Consider the following 12,351-nt stretch of genomic DNA (forward strand, 5'->3'; position numbering starts at 1 on the left):
GGCGGCCCAGGAAAAGTGCGCGCTGTTGGAGCAGCCCGGGGCGTTCCGAGAACAGACCTCCTCCCCGTCCCCCTCCCGGTTGCAGGCTAGCACGTGATCGGCGGAAACGTGCAGCCCTGTCGACCACACCCCTCCCCACCAACGATTCCGCGTGATATTCTGATGACGCACAGGATATGTGTCTAAAATGGGGCACAGTGAGCCGGGCCGCGACCCTGCGACATGAGTAGGGGAGAGTGGGGTAATTTGGTCGCTTTTTTTAGAAAACGATGTAACTAAAAATCGACAACACATTTCTGCATTTTCTCAACGCTGCCAGGTGTGGCATACATTTTACTTTCCTGGACAGTAAACTTGAAATGATAGAGTAACTAATTATATTGAAATTGTGACGTATTACAAAGGTCTGCAAAGCGGCCAAATTGCCCCACTAGCAGGGTTATTTGGCCGGGGGTGTGGGGCAATTTGGCCGGTGTTAGTTTCAGGCCATGATTTTTGTTATAGGTGAGTCAGCTTCACATTCAGCAATGACGCGTGTCCTACGACGCATTTGAAGCATTTTGGAGGTTGACTCATCCGTCACAGGGGTCGAAAATAGTCAAAATAGCGGCTCTAGATGCGATGACAGTTTTTTTACGAATAGCTTTTGAAGTAATCAAGCTAGGCCAAAACTAAAAGTACCATCGTAATTCTCTCGTCATTCCGCATCGAAACATGTATGTGTTGACCTCGAGAGGTCAAGGTCAAAGGTTGACTTTAGGTCACGTTACCTCAGGTCGCTTGACCTCAAGGTTACGCGAGTTCAAGGTCATCATGTATATCATTCGATGCGCCCTGACGAGCTGAACACAATGAGACCATTTGCGCGGCTGTATCTTTTTTCTGTAAGTATTTATTAGCAAAAAAGCGTTAGGTAGCCTTTGATGACGTCACATGCCCTTACAGCTGTCCAATAGGAAATATGTCATCAAGGTAGTCAAAGTTGGTAATGAATTATGTCCTTTATGGTATAATTGACCATGACAACCTGGCCGTCCCAGCATAGTGACTCTGAGCGCACCGGCCAAGTTGCCCCGCTAGTCCCGGCCAAATAACCCCACATCGCCATTCTGAAAATTTTTGTCTATAAAGTCGTCATGGCTGTATAGAACTAGATGAAATTGCTCTTGGAACCGCTGAACACCCTCAAGAATGGCGCTATAATGTTTGAATTCGTTTACAGCCCAAATACTACATGTTATACAAATTTTTAAACGGAAGTAAAAGTTACCATTTTCTAGCGAAATTCACGCTTTATTAATTTTGAATAAAACTAAGAGGGGGAAAGTTTTGACATTTGTTCTGGAGTTAGTTATGACGATGACAAATGGATAGAGACTAAAGTTATTTCATTCACTTTTATTAGCGCTCGTACAGGTGGGGGCGGCCAATTTACACCACCGGCCAAATTACCCCACTCTCCCCTAGTCACTCTGTAATACCAGCAACACCCTAAGCTCCGGTCCGATCCCTCACTGGGGCACACGACCCTTGAATAAGTGTCCTGATGCAGCGGATAGTAGTCGCTGAGGTGAGACAGGGCCGCCACACCGGCGGAGGCGGTGCTCAAGCTCACTTCTGACATCAGGCGTCTTGGCGCGCATCTGTCAAAACACGGTCGGAAGCAGAGCGTGTTTCTCCGGAGACAGCCGCCCTGATCCCGCCTCTGCTACTCCGAGGGCACCCAGCTACTAACACCAACACGGTATCACGACATTGCGTAACGGCCTCTGTGCCTCTGAGAGTCCGGGAGACCGGGGGCCCGGCGGCTGCCGTGGACTGCCGGTCACGCATAGAACTAATGGCGGCCGCCGGGGAGCGTGACACGCGTGTGGAATCAGCGCGCCGGGGCGTGGACGGTCGCGCCGATCAGCATAGTAGCCGGGCGTCGCTCTTGACCCAGAATGTCCGGCGGCGCCGCCGGAGCAGTGAAAACGAATCGCCGGCCGCCATTGTCGTCGAACAGAGGGACGGCGCTCGTTTTTGCGCCGCCTGCAGGGGCCAAGAAGGCTGTTACAGCCGGCACATGATGAAACGCGTTCCTCTCGGCCTGCCGGCCTTGGTGAGGCGCCAACTGTTGAAAACAGCCGCATAAAACGCGTCTCAGCCGAGGGCCAAGACGGCACTGAATTGTTCTAGCGTCGTGATGCAACGCGGCGGTAGAATGGAGCTGCGGGGTGGCGATGACGGCGCGGGCCTATCTGATTATCTGGCGGCCGTGACGGCGCCGCTGCCACTGCCACACTCGGCGAATCAATCGGCTCTATTTGTCTACCGCCGTCCTCCCACGGCGCGGCGCGCGCGGTGTCGGGTTAATTGCCCGGTGTCGTCACCGCGCCGTGTTGGCGGAGCTGCAGCGCGTTCCACACGCAGATTTCGGCCCACACGGTACACACAGGGTCGTCGGACCACCGCGGCTCGCAGAGCTCGTCCCACGCGACACACGGGGTCGCCAGACCGGAGCAGCGCGATACGCTCTGACCGAGACACGACCTTGCCAAGATGACCGGGCACGTAGGCGGTCGACCCTTCTCGGAGTCGGACCCGCCGCTCGGCAGGGATGCTGCCGCTGCTACTGCTGCTGCTGTTGCTGCTACTGTTATTACAGATCCTGATGTTGGCAGTTTTTGGACGATGAGAAATCGGTGGGGCGCCTCTGTATCTCCAGAAAATGCGTATTCGGTGTGTGACCTGCCTCGGGGTAATGCATAGCTCGAAATATCGGCGGTTGCCACTGTCGATTGTTAACCCGCGCCCGGCTGGGGGTCCTGGATTTCCACGCCCTGCTGGGGGGGGGGGGGGTGTTTGAACACCCCCCCCCTTCTAACTCGGCTCCTGGGCCACGTAGCGATACGCGGAAGGCGGCGTTCGAAAGAGCGTCAAAAATAATGAGGAAATCACTTCGGTCAATTTTTGGGTCAGGTCAAAGGTCAGGTCACCAGAGGTCATTGAAGGCAAATTTTCGCCGATTTCCAGGTCGAATGTCGAAAATTTCCAAGAAGCCAACGCATAACTCGGGAACCAATAGAGCTACAGCGCCGCGGAAAAGCGCATTCGATAGCCCTATTAACGCCCTTTCTGAGTAATTCTCTCAGATTTGACCTAACGTCAACGGTTTTGCCTGCAGGGGGCAAAAACTGCAAAAATAGCCGATTTTTTCGGAAACAGTTTTTCTGCAATAACTTTTGACCCAAGCATTGTACGAGCTTACTTTTACCGGCATCGTGTTCCTCTCGTCAAGACGCATCGAACGAACTATAATTTGACCTTGAAAGGTCAACTTGAAAATTTGACCTCAGGTCAAGGTCATGACCTGACCGGAAAGGGTCATGTTGCATATCAGTCGATCCGTATCGTCGAGCTGAACACATCTAAGGCGTTTTCATCGCTCTAGCATGCCTCTATCAAAAGTTATTTGCGAAAAACTGTTAGATACCATTCGTGACCTAAGATGACCTCAGGGCATAAACAGGGGTCACAGACACCATTTTCATGTTCAGTGTGTCTAAACCACTTGTAATCCAGTGTTTGGGAGTGTTTATAATGTCTTTCGTCCAAAACAGGCGCATTTCAATTTTCTCCCATTGACTTATAATGGTGAGGTCGCAAAATTGACCTGACCTTAGGTCATCGATATCAAAATTCTGAGATATACATTTTGTACATGCTAATGCTCTTAGCAATCGCTGAAAGTTTCAAAGCGATCGGTCACTCGGTGTAGCTATGACAGACATTGAAACTTTTTATGAGGTGAGGTCACTTCGAGTGACCTGGTGACCTGACCTTGAATGACCTTGGTCTGAAATTTTCACAACATGTGTAGAATTGATGTATGATAAGGTGTACCAAAAACGGCGGCGCTCCGCGCCGCCGTTTTTGAGATATTCGCGAAAAACCACAGGGGGGGGTGTTCAAACACCCCCCCCCAGCAGGGCGCGGGTTAATAGACCATTGTTGTGCCTGTTAGATGGTGTGAATGCCAAAATATCCAACAACGTACGATGCGGCCAAGTGTGTCAAACAATGATGGGCTAGGACGGGCCTCACTTCAACGTGACTGTGCAGAGTGCAACTACCGGGTCGCTGATTGTTAAGCAGAGAGCGGGAGCCTGCATCTGTAACCAGAACCTAGCATTACACATTCCTACTCACGAGGGCTTCATCATGCACCGCGGGATGACGCAGGCTGGCTGATGAGGAGCCGTGTGGATGCGCCCAGTGACCGCTGCAGTGACGCAGCTGCTTAGCTGCTGTCCCAGAAACACAGCTAACGAAAATTTGTCTGCTGGGAGCATGTCCCCACACTGGGCAGTTGCCAGTCGCACATACATATAAAAGGTGCCGGACGCTTGCGGTAACATTTATGTACGAACGTGAAAGGGGCTGGCGTTGTTGTAAGTGGTGTCTGGTCGGAGATGACTTTTAAGAGCTGACCAGGGCTTCCTCAGCTCGACCAGGAAACAGTGCTTTGGGAGGAATCCTTCACTAGTTATCACTGACGTTCACTCCGCTCCCGTGAACCTGTGTTTGGCTCGGCGTAGAGCGAGTGAGGCTACTGGCCTCCTCACTACTTCCTCAATAGCTAGAACAAGGCCCAGATTTTGGGAGGAAGCAACACGAGCTGGTCTGCGAGTACTGGGTCTGTACAGAACCACCACTACATTCTAATCAGTACTCTGAGCGGTTTGACCTTCCATCACCATCCACATGTTCTACAGACGTGGTTGGTCCACTCGGACCAATAAGAAGGTCGTGAAGTAAAGGAGAGTCGTGCCGATTCACTGCAGGGTCATCCTCTCCACCATACACGGGGTCAGCCGTGTGTGAGGTCCGGCTGAGCGCGCCTGTGCTCCAGTGCCCCGGCAGACCGCAGACTCGACTCGATCAGTGGGTATGCCGGTCACGTGCCGCGCGCGCCGCTCTGAGCTCGGACGTGCGCGCAGCGGCCGCTTCCTGGCCGGCAAGGTCAGCCGCTGGTCGACTCCGAGCGGCGTGGTCGACCCGGCCGCCGCGGCTCGGAAGGGCAGCGCAGGGCAGGCGGAAGTGAACGGAAGACTGACCGGGACGGCTGAGAGCATGGCTGATCGGCCGAGGCGATCATCAGCTGCAAATGCTGATGGGAAATGCTGTTTGATTGTGAACCACGGAACCTGTTGACGGACGATGGCGATCGTTATCGGATCATGACAGCCGGTCAGAAACCACGGTCAATTGTGGGATACACCAGTTGACAGACTGATGGCTATCTTCGAACTTGTGTCAGCCCTTAATGAGCCATGATGGGCGTGATAGGCAGTGCTGAAGCGATCTCTCCTTGTTTGGTAGCTCATTCAGCATACTAGTACGAGTATAGGCATTCAGCAATCTTATTGAAAGTGTTTAGGGAGTGATCTTGCAGTGAAAGTGAGTGAGTAGCCGCGGAATTTTAACTGAAATTACGTTACACAACTCCTCTGAAAGGACCGTGGATGTCGATAGATTACGGCATTGTGATCAGAAACTGGTCGACGTCATAAAAGACAATGACTTATTAGCACAGGCCTTCTATACACGTCGGTTCTTGACAAAAGAAACCAATCGTCCAGGGCGATTTCCAGTGGACATGTGACATACATATATTTGAAATTAACAGATTTTTGGGTTGCGACAGCTAGAACTGTCCAATCTGTCTGGTCTGCACCGTCTGGTTTGTCTGCGCGGTCTGTCCATTCCGCCTGTCCCGTCTGTCCTGTCCGGAGCGGTAGGAGCGTTGTCGTGTTTGCTCGGTGCACGTGAGAGCGGCGAGGAGCGGCGGCCTGGCTGCGGGGCCCGCACCGCCATCATCCCCGCACACGCGGCGAACAGGGTCAGGGACGCGGCGACCTCATCGCGCGATCATCGGGCCGGCAGGTCGCCGAGCTCACGGTAATTGGCGTAATTGGCCCTCTGACAAGTTCCGGCTCACTCCTTCCGTTGTCGGGCTGGCAGCAAGGAGGCATCTAACGTCCGGGGAGGGGTGACCTCAGGAGCAGTTCCGCATTTCCCACCAGCACTAGCTTGGTCCTTCCGGTGCTTATCTAAAGCATCGACATGCCTTAAGTCGGCGGCGAGACGTTGTGAGTGAAAAAGTTTGCATTTCTTCATGACGAAAGTCTCTTGAACCGTTCTGCGCCGTACCACCGGTACTCGTCTTTGGTCAGACCTTGCAGCAGAAAAGATTGCCCTGAAGGAGTGGGCCGTACCGGTCTGTGCCATGCTTCTGCGCCACGCTGACCTAAGAGCGCAGCACGCCACTCGTGCCCGGTGGGAGAGCCATTTGTCACGTGATTCAACGTCACCAACGGCCAGTGAATCACGTGACAGCTCGGCCGGTCGACAAATGCGCCGCGGCACGGCGCCGTGACTGGCGCAGCACGCCATAGTTGGGAGTCGCGTGTCGGCGCCGCGCAGCGACCGCCGCACTGCGCCGCTAACGACGCCGCATCTGCCTCGCCGCGCGCTCGTAAAGCAAACACGACCGTAAATCACAGCCATCTATCAGAAACTGCAATTTGACTGGCACCGGTTGCAGCAGGCATTGGGACGAATATATCACCGGAACGAGCAGCTGATATTCCTCCCCAACGTAAGGTTTATCACGTATAAAAAAGTTAACGAGCCTGCACGACACACAGGTTCAATGATTCAACATCTGAAAGTGCAGCTCGTACGCAATGCGCCATCACGCCGCAGTGCTTTGTCCGTTTGTCGGGGCCCGGGAACACCAGGTCCGTTTTATTGGAGCGTGGAACTGCCATTCACCTCTGCTGAGAGCGAGCTGGAAACGAGCAACTCATTCGCCAGCGGCCGCCGAGGAAAAACCGATTAGCCGGTTTTTGTCTCCGGCCTGGCTGCTTATCTCTGCCGAGATCGGGCCCGGTAACAAATCAATGAGCGCGCCGCCGCACCGATCGGGCGGCGACTTTCTCAGCGCGTGGCCGCGGCGGCTCATTTCAGCAGCGGGGGTCAGCCGGTCTTTGTTCGGATTGAGCGGGGTCGGGCAGATACCGACCGGGGTCTCCCCGGTCGGTTGTCTCATTAGGTCAGCTCTGTCTCCATCACCGAGCTATGCAGAAGAGAGACACCATCCGAGCTGGATCACACAGTATAGAATTAGAAGGCCTGGCCGCAATACCGCGGCATTGCGGATAGATAACGCATAAAAACTGCGGTGTACTTGGGACGCTATAGATGGGTGGGTACCTAGCTATTGCGCATAAATTACGGGATCTTCAAAAATACCTAGAGATAAGCTGACAATGAACAAGTTTCACCATAGTCTGTATATTCGTAGACACTTGAAGAACCACGGATAAAAACGACTGTAAAAATCGAATTCGACACTACTCACCCCGACCAACGTTTCCTTTGTCCAATTCGGAATCCCTCATCAACAACTCCCTAAAACCTGACAGGTCATTTCGAATGATTGACAATGTTTTGTGACTTTTTTACTTTGACAGGAAACGACAAATAGAATATCCACACATACAGACGGCTTGTATGTTGACGGCTGGTATATAAGTGCCTTTTGCCTATTGGGATTAAATGTGGCCCAATATTAAATGTGGCCCAAAACCATCCTTCGAAAAAGACTGTTTTTGAGGTCGGCGAGCTTACATCCCGAACCAACTTATCCGCTTTACTTCGTAAGAGACGAGCCCCGGAACAGCTGTGCGCAGACGTAAGATGAGGGGCTATAATGACGGCCCAAATATCTAGAGCCACCTCTGCAGCTAAAAGGAGTGGACTTTGAAGGCCTGTGATCACTGCAGATGATTATGGGACATGGAGTCCAAGAGAAGAGGTGCCGGCCACGGGTCACTAGACGGGCGTCAGTCACGGGTGACCAGACACACCCATAGGACATGGGCACGTGAGGGGAGGGGCGCCGTCCACCCGGATGGTTCAGGCTGACTGCGCACGAGGCGGCACCTCGTGATGAGTCTCCGCGTGGCTCGCCAATGAGAGATCGCATTCTGTTTGCCCGTATATAGTGCGGTGGCAGGGTCGGCACAGCGCCTCCAGCCCAGCTCCAGTCAGCATCTACATTGGAAATGATCGGTGAGTTGCTTGTTGTCGGCAACGCCAGACCAGCACAGAGTTAAACAACTGCGTAGTTTATTGAGAGATAAATCGTCTGAACATTCGGCAACAAGGGGGCGTCAAGGAGCGTAGCCGCCCTGGGAGGTCAACAGAGGTAACTCGAAACACTTCATGACATTACCATAACACCGGTGTTTTTCTTCTCCGATTTCAATCACACTTACTGGCTAGTGGCAACATACAACGCATTTCGGGTGATTCTTAAAAGCACGCAGACATCAAATACCCAGTTCTAAAGAAATCCGAAATTCCCGGTACATCAGAAGCGTAGTAAAAATTCAGCGTGGACGCCACATATAAGTGTGATTGTAAAGCTTACAAGTGTGAAGTGATCCTCAATACAATGTTTTGGTCTTCATTTATCACCTGCAAACTGGCGAAAGTTTTCTTTGGCCTTTTCTAACATATTCATACCTATATTACTAAAGTAATCCAGACCGGTTAAGTTGTCATCTGATTAAATCAGCTTTCATGCAGGAGCTAACAAATAACGGCGATAAGGACGTCAGCCCCCCCCCCAAAAAAAAACGAAAAGACGATATGTGGACATATTTGAAAGGGTAAGTCAGAAAGACACGGTGGTTAATGAATAAAAATACGTTCTTGTGGTTGGTTTTCCATTTAATATAAAAAACGATCAAGCAATGCGTTTCATTAACCATTTCTTCCAGCGTCTCATCTGTACGTAAGATCATTCACACACACGGAAAGCGCCAGAAGCCATGATAATTACTGTGTTTACGTTTAGTTGGTCCATCTTTTTCAGGGTCAAAGATGGGATGAAATGCCGGCACTTTTGTTTAGGAATAGACACGAAAGTTTCACGGGGATATTTAATCATCACCTGGCTAACTATATGATATGCCAGGGAACAACAAAGATGTGCTGCCTTAGTACCTAAAACATGAATATAGAACCTATCGTATCATTCACATTACCAAAGCATGCCTTCTTATTCTCGCCCGTAGTAGGGTATGGTATCACAAAATATATCTACGGATAGGTAATTGCATAGATAACATGAATCTGGATTGGACACGAAATCAGGCTGATGCAGAATGGGGCCGAAATTTTCGGAATGGGGAATCGACTGCTTTTCTGTCAAAATAAGTCAAACAAAACAAGTTCAAGTGTCGTTTGGGCTGCCTCTTAAATGGCAATACCTTTGCTTCGACGTTTTGATGTTTTTTGCTCATATTTCTTAAGAAATAAATTAAAAACGGGTGTATTAGAACCGTATATTGCAACATTGACAAGTGGTTCATTAGCTATGCAGTGGTTACAAGACGCCACAACGAGTGGAAATAGGGCGAAATACGCAGACAACATAAAACATTAATGACTAATGAGCATGTTCGCCTCACGCCTGAGAGGGTACACTCGCCGTTTTCCGCCCCTCCAAACTGTGACACGTCGAGTAGGTACGTGCATCGCAGCGCCGGGCAACGCAGGTGGACTTGAATCCTCCCGACAGCCGGGTGCCGCTCAACAGTGGCGGTCGTTGCAGTGCTCACACTCCGCAATTGACCGGTTCGGAGCTGGTGGACGTCAGCCGCAGGAACCGTCCTGTCGCCATCAGTGATAGCTGGTGGTAGTAGTGATCCCATCAGCTGTCTGTGCCTTCCGGCCAGCCATGCCTGGATGGAGTTCTATAGCCTTGGCCTGGATGGTGCGGGCCCTCGTGTGCGGCTGCGTCTCCGTGGGCCGTCTAGAGGTCCACCGGGACTCGATTTTGGTCGACATCGCTCGTTTTCCTGGCAATGACATCGACTCTCACATCGCACTCCAGGCCGCAGCGCGAGGGCACCCATGCTGAGGTGGCCGGCTGACAGTCCTCGGAGAATCCTTCAGCCCAGCAGGGAGCTCTGGACGGCTGAGCTGTTGCGGAGAGAGGCGGCGAGGGCGGATTGGGAATCGTTTACTGTTTAGGCAGAAGGCTGTTTAGAGAACAGTTGTCTTTGGTTCATGCTACATGTCGAAGGAGCAATGAGTAGGATAGTCTGTTTTTTTTTTGTCCTTGGGCTTCCTACCTTACCACCACACAGGCGTCTCAACTCCCAGCCGCCCTAGCCACTCCACAAAGCTGTTCACTTCGGGTCCTCTGAAATCACATCTACGGTTGAATCTAGTCAATCGTATAAACGATCCTCTTTCTCGATGCCACTGGGCAGTGGGCGGGCAACTGAGCAGAAGACCAGCCATTGGGTGACGGTCTTCCCTCGTCCGAGTCCTCGCACTCTGGGAACGCGTCGTCTTCCATACAGCTCGATGCAGTGCTTGTAAGCTCCTACAGCGTCCAGTAGCCGTTGGAAAGTCTAGCAGCTTCGACGTTCTTCTGGCGTAGAGGGCAAGAAGTTCACCCGGCGTGAGCCATTTTAGAGTAGTTAACGGGTCTTCTATAGAGCCGTTTATACCAGTGCCTATGAGCGTGCGTCTGAGTCTGTATCTCGCCGACCGCAAATCGCAAAAACTTAACTCTGTACATGGCTCACTCTGGCGCTCGCTCGTTTGTTGCCCCAAAAGGCGTCTTGATGTTACTATGGTTCCAGGGACCCTGTAGCTGTATCGGTGAACTTGCAGTGCTGACGACCCATGGTGCCTCGGCTCGCTGATCCGTACTGTATCCAATTTACGGCGCCAAAATTTCATCAGTTTTCTTAAAATTGTTAACTTTCGTTTCAAAGCATAGTTACTAGGTACCAAAGTAAGTCTTTCTCAAATTGACGGCCTAGCTGGGCACCTGATGAGAGTGGACGCTTGGCTTACTATTATGTGAGCATTATGCATATTGGTGTGACTGTGGCCTTTCCGAAGAGACGAGATTTTCAGCATTACGAAGCCAAGAGCACTGCAGCTCCTCTCTTTAACGAAAAGAGGGCAAACATTTGAAGTCCGTCTAAAGTCCAGGAACGCTCCTGGTTGAGGTCTCGATCCTGTGTGGTAGGGTTTTCATCGGAGTGGAGTTTTTTTTTTTTGTCAGGAAAAACGCGCTTGTCGCTTGTTGTTCGTCTTCTCTGTAAAAGCGCTTCTTATTCCTTGCTTTGCTGTTTGAAAGGCTCTCCAGTCACCATTCCTTTACCGTGTTTCCTTTTGTAATGTAAGCCATAAGCTAACAAGCGTGAAATTGTAAACGAAGCGCATATGCCTAAGCATCAATCACTTGAATGATTCGGAAAATATGTTGAATCGATTATGATCACAATAAATAAAAGTAAACCACAAATACTTGTGCTCTGATTCAATACTTTGCGAAATTATACAGAATACAGTTTCAAATGTTTAAATCTTGGTTTAAATGATGCATCGTCCAATGCAAGTTATGGTAAATTTCAGTAGATCGATCGCGCGGACAACAGACAAAGGATCCTACTGATAAATTTTCGGCCCCATTCTGCATTTATCAAATTTCGTGTCCAATCCAGATTCATGTTATCTATGGTAATTGAAATGACCAATGAGGTAGCTAACTGCAACTTCTGCTTGACTGACAAGCTCGAATTTCGCTTCATGATAAAACAAGCCAAATATGTCGAACCTCAGGTCAGTGACACCGGTTCAGGTAGTATCAAATTTACACGCAAGGTCATGCATGACATGTCAGTGTCATATGTCGGCCAGGCGACACTCACCGATCAGCTGAACGCTTTTGGCCCCCGCAACTTTCGTCGGCCCGCACAGGTGCTCTTGTGGGCGTTCCTGCTTCAAGACTTTTCTGGTTTGCCGCTTCTCTGCTTGAAATATCTCCGAAACTGTCCTGTCTTCCTCAGAGTGCAGACGCAGCCTCACGTGCCGCTGCGCACCGACCGCCCAGCGCACCACAACAAACCCACGCGGGCGCCCTGCCTCTCAGAGACGCACGCGGCGGGGCGGGGCCTGGCCGTGTGACGTCACAGGTCGGGGGCGGGGCGCCCGGGTACGGCAGCAGTAGCCGGGGTTCACGGGGTCACAGAGACGGGGGGCGGGAGCGGAACTGCGAGAGCAGACACCATGGGAACTAGTTCGAGGGCACTCCGAGACAACACGGATGCGCACTGTTCAGTCATGGTCGGTCGCTTCTTGAGAACTTCACAAGACTTCCTTTCGTATCTTGTAACAGTATCACATAACACACGGGCAACTTTACAAACGATGAAATGATAAAAACAGCCAATGCTAGCATAATCGGTTTGTCTCGTAGTGCAGTTCTGA

This window comes from Amphibalanus amphitrite, unplaced genomic scaffold (assembly GCF_019059575.1).
Source record: "Amphibalanus amphitrite isolate SeventyFive unplaced genomic scaffold, NRLGWU_Aamphi_draft 000032F_arrow, whole genome shotgun sequence".
In the NCBI taxonomy this organism is placed as follows: Eukaryota; Metazoa; Arthropoda; class Thecostraca; order Balanomorpha; family Balanidae; genus Amphibalanus; species Amphibalanus amphitrite.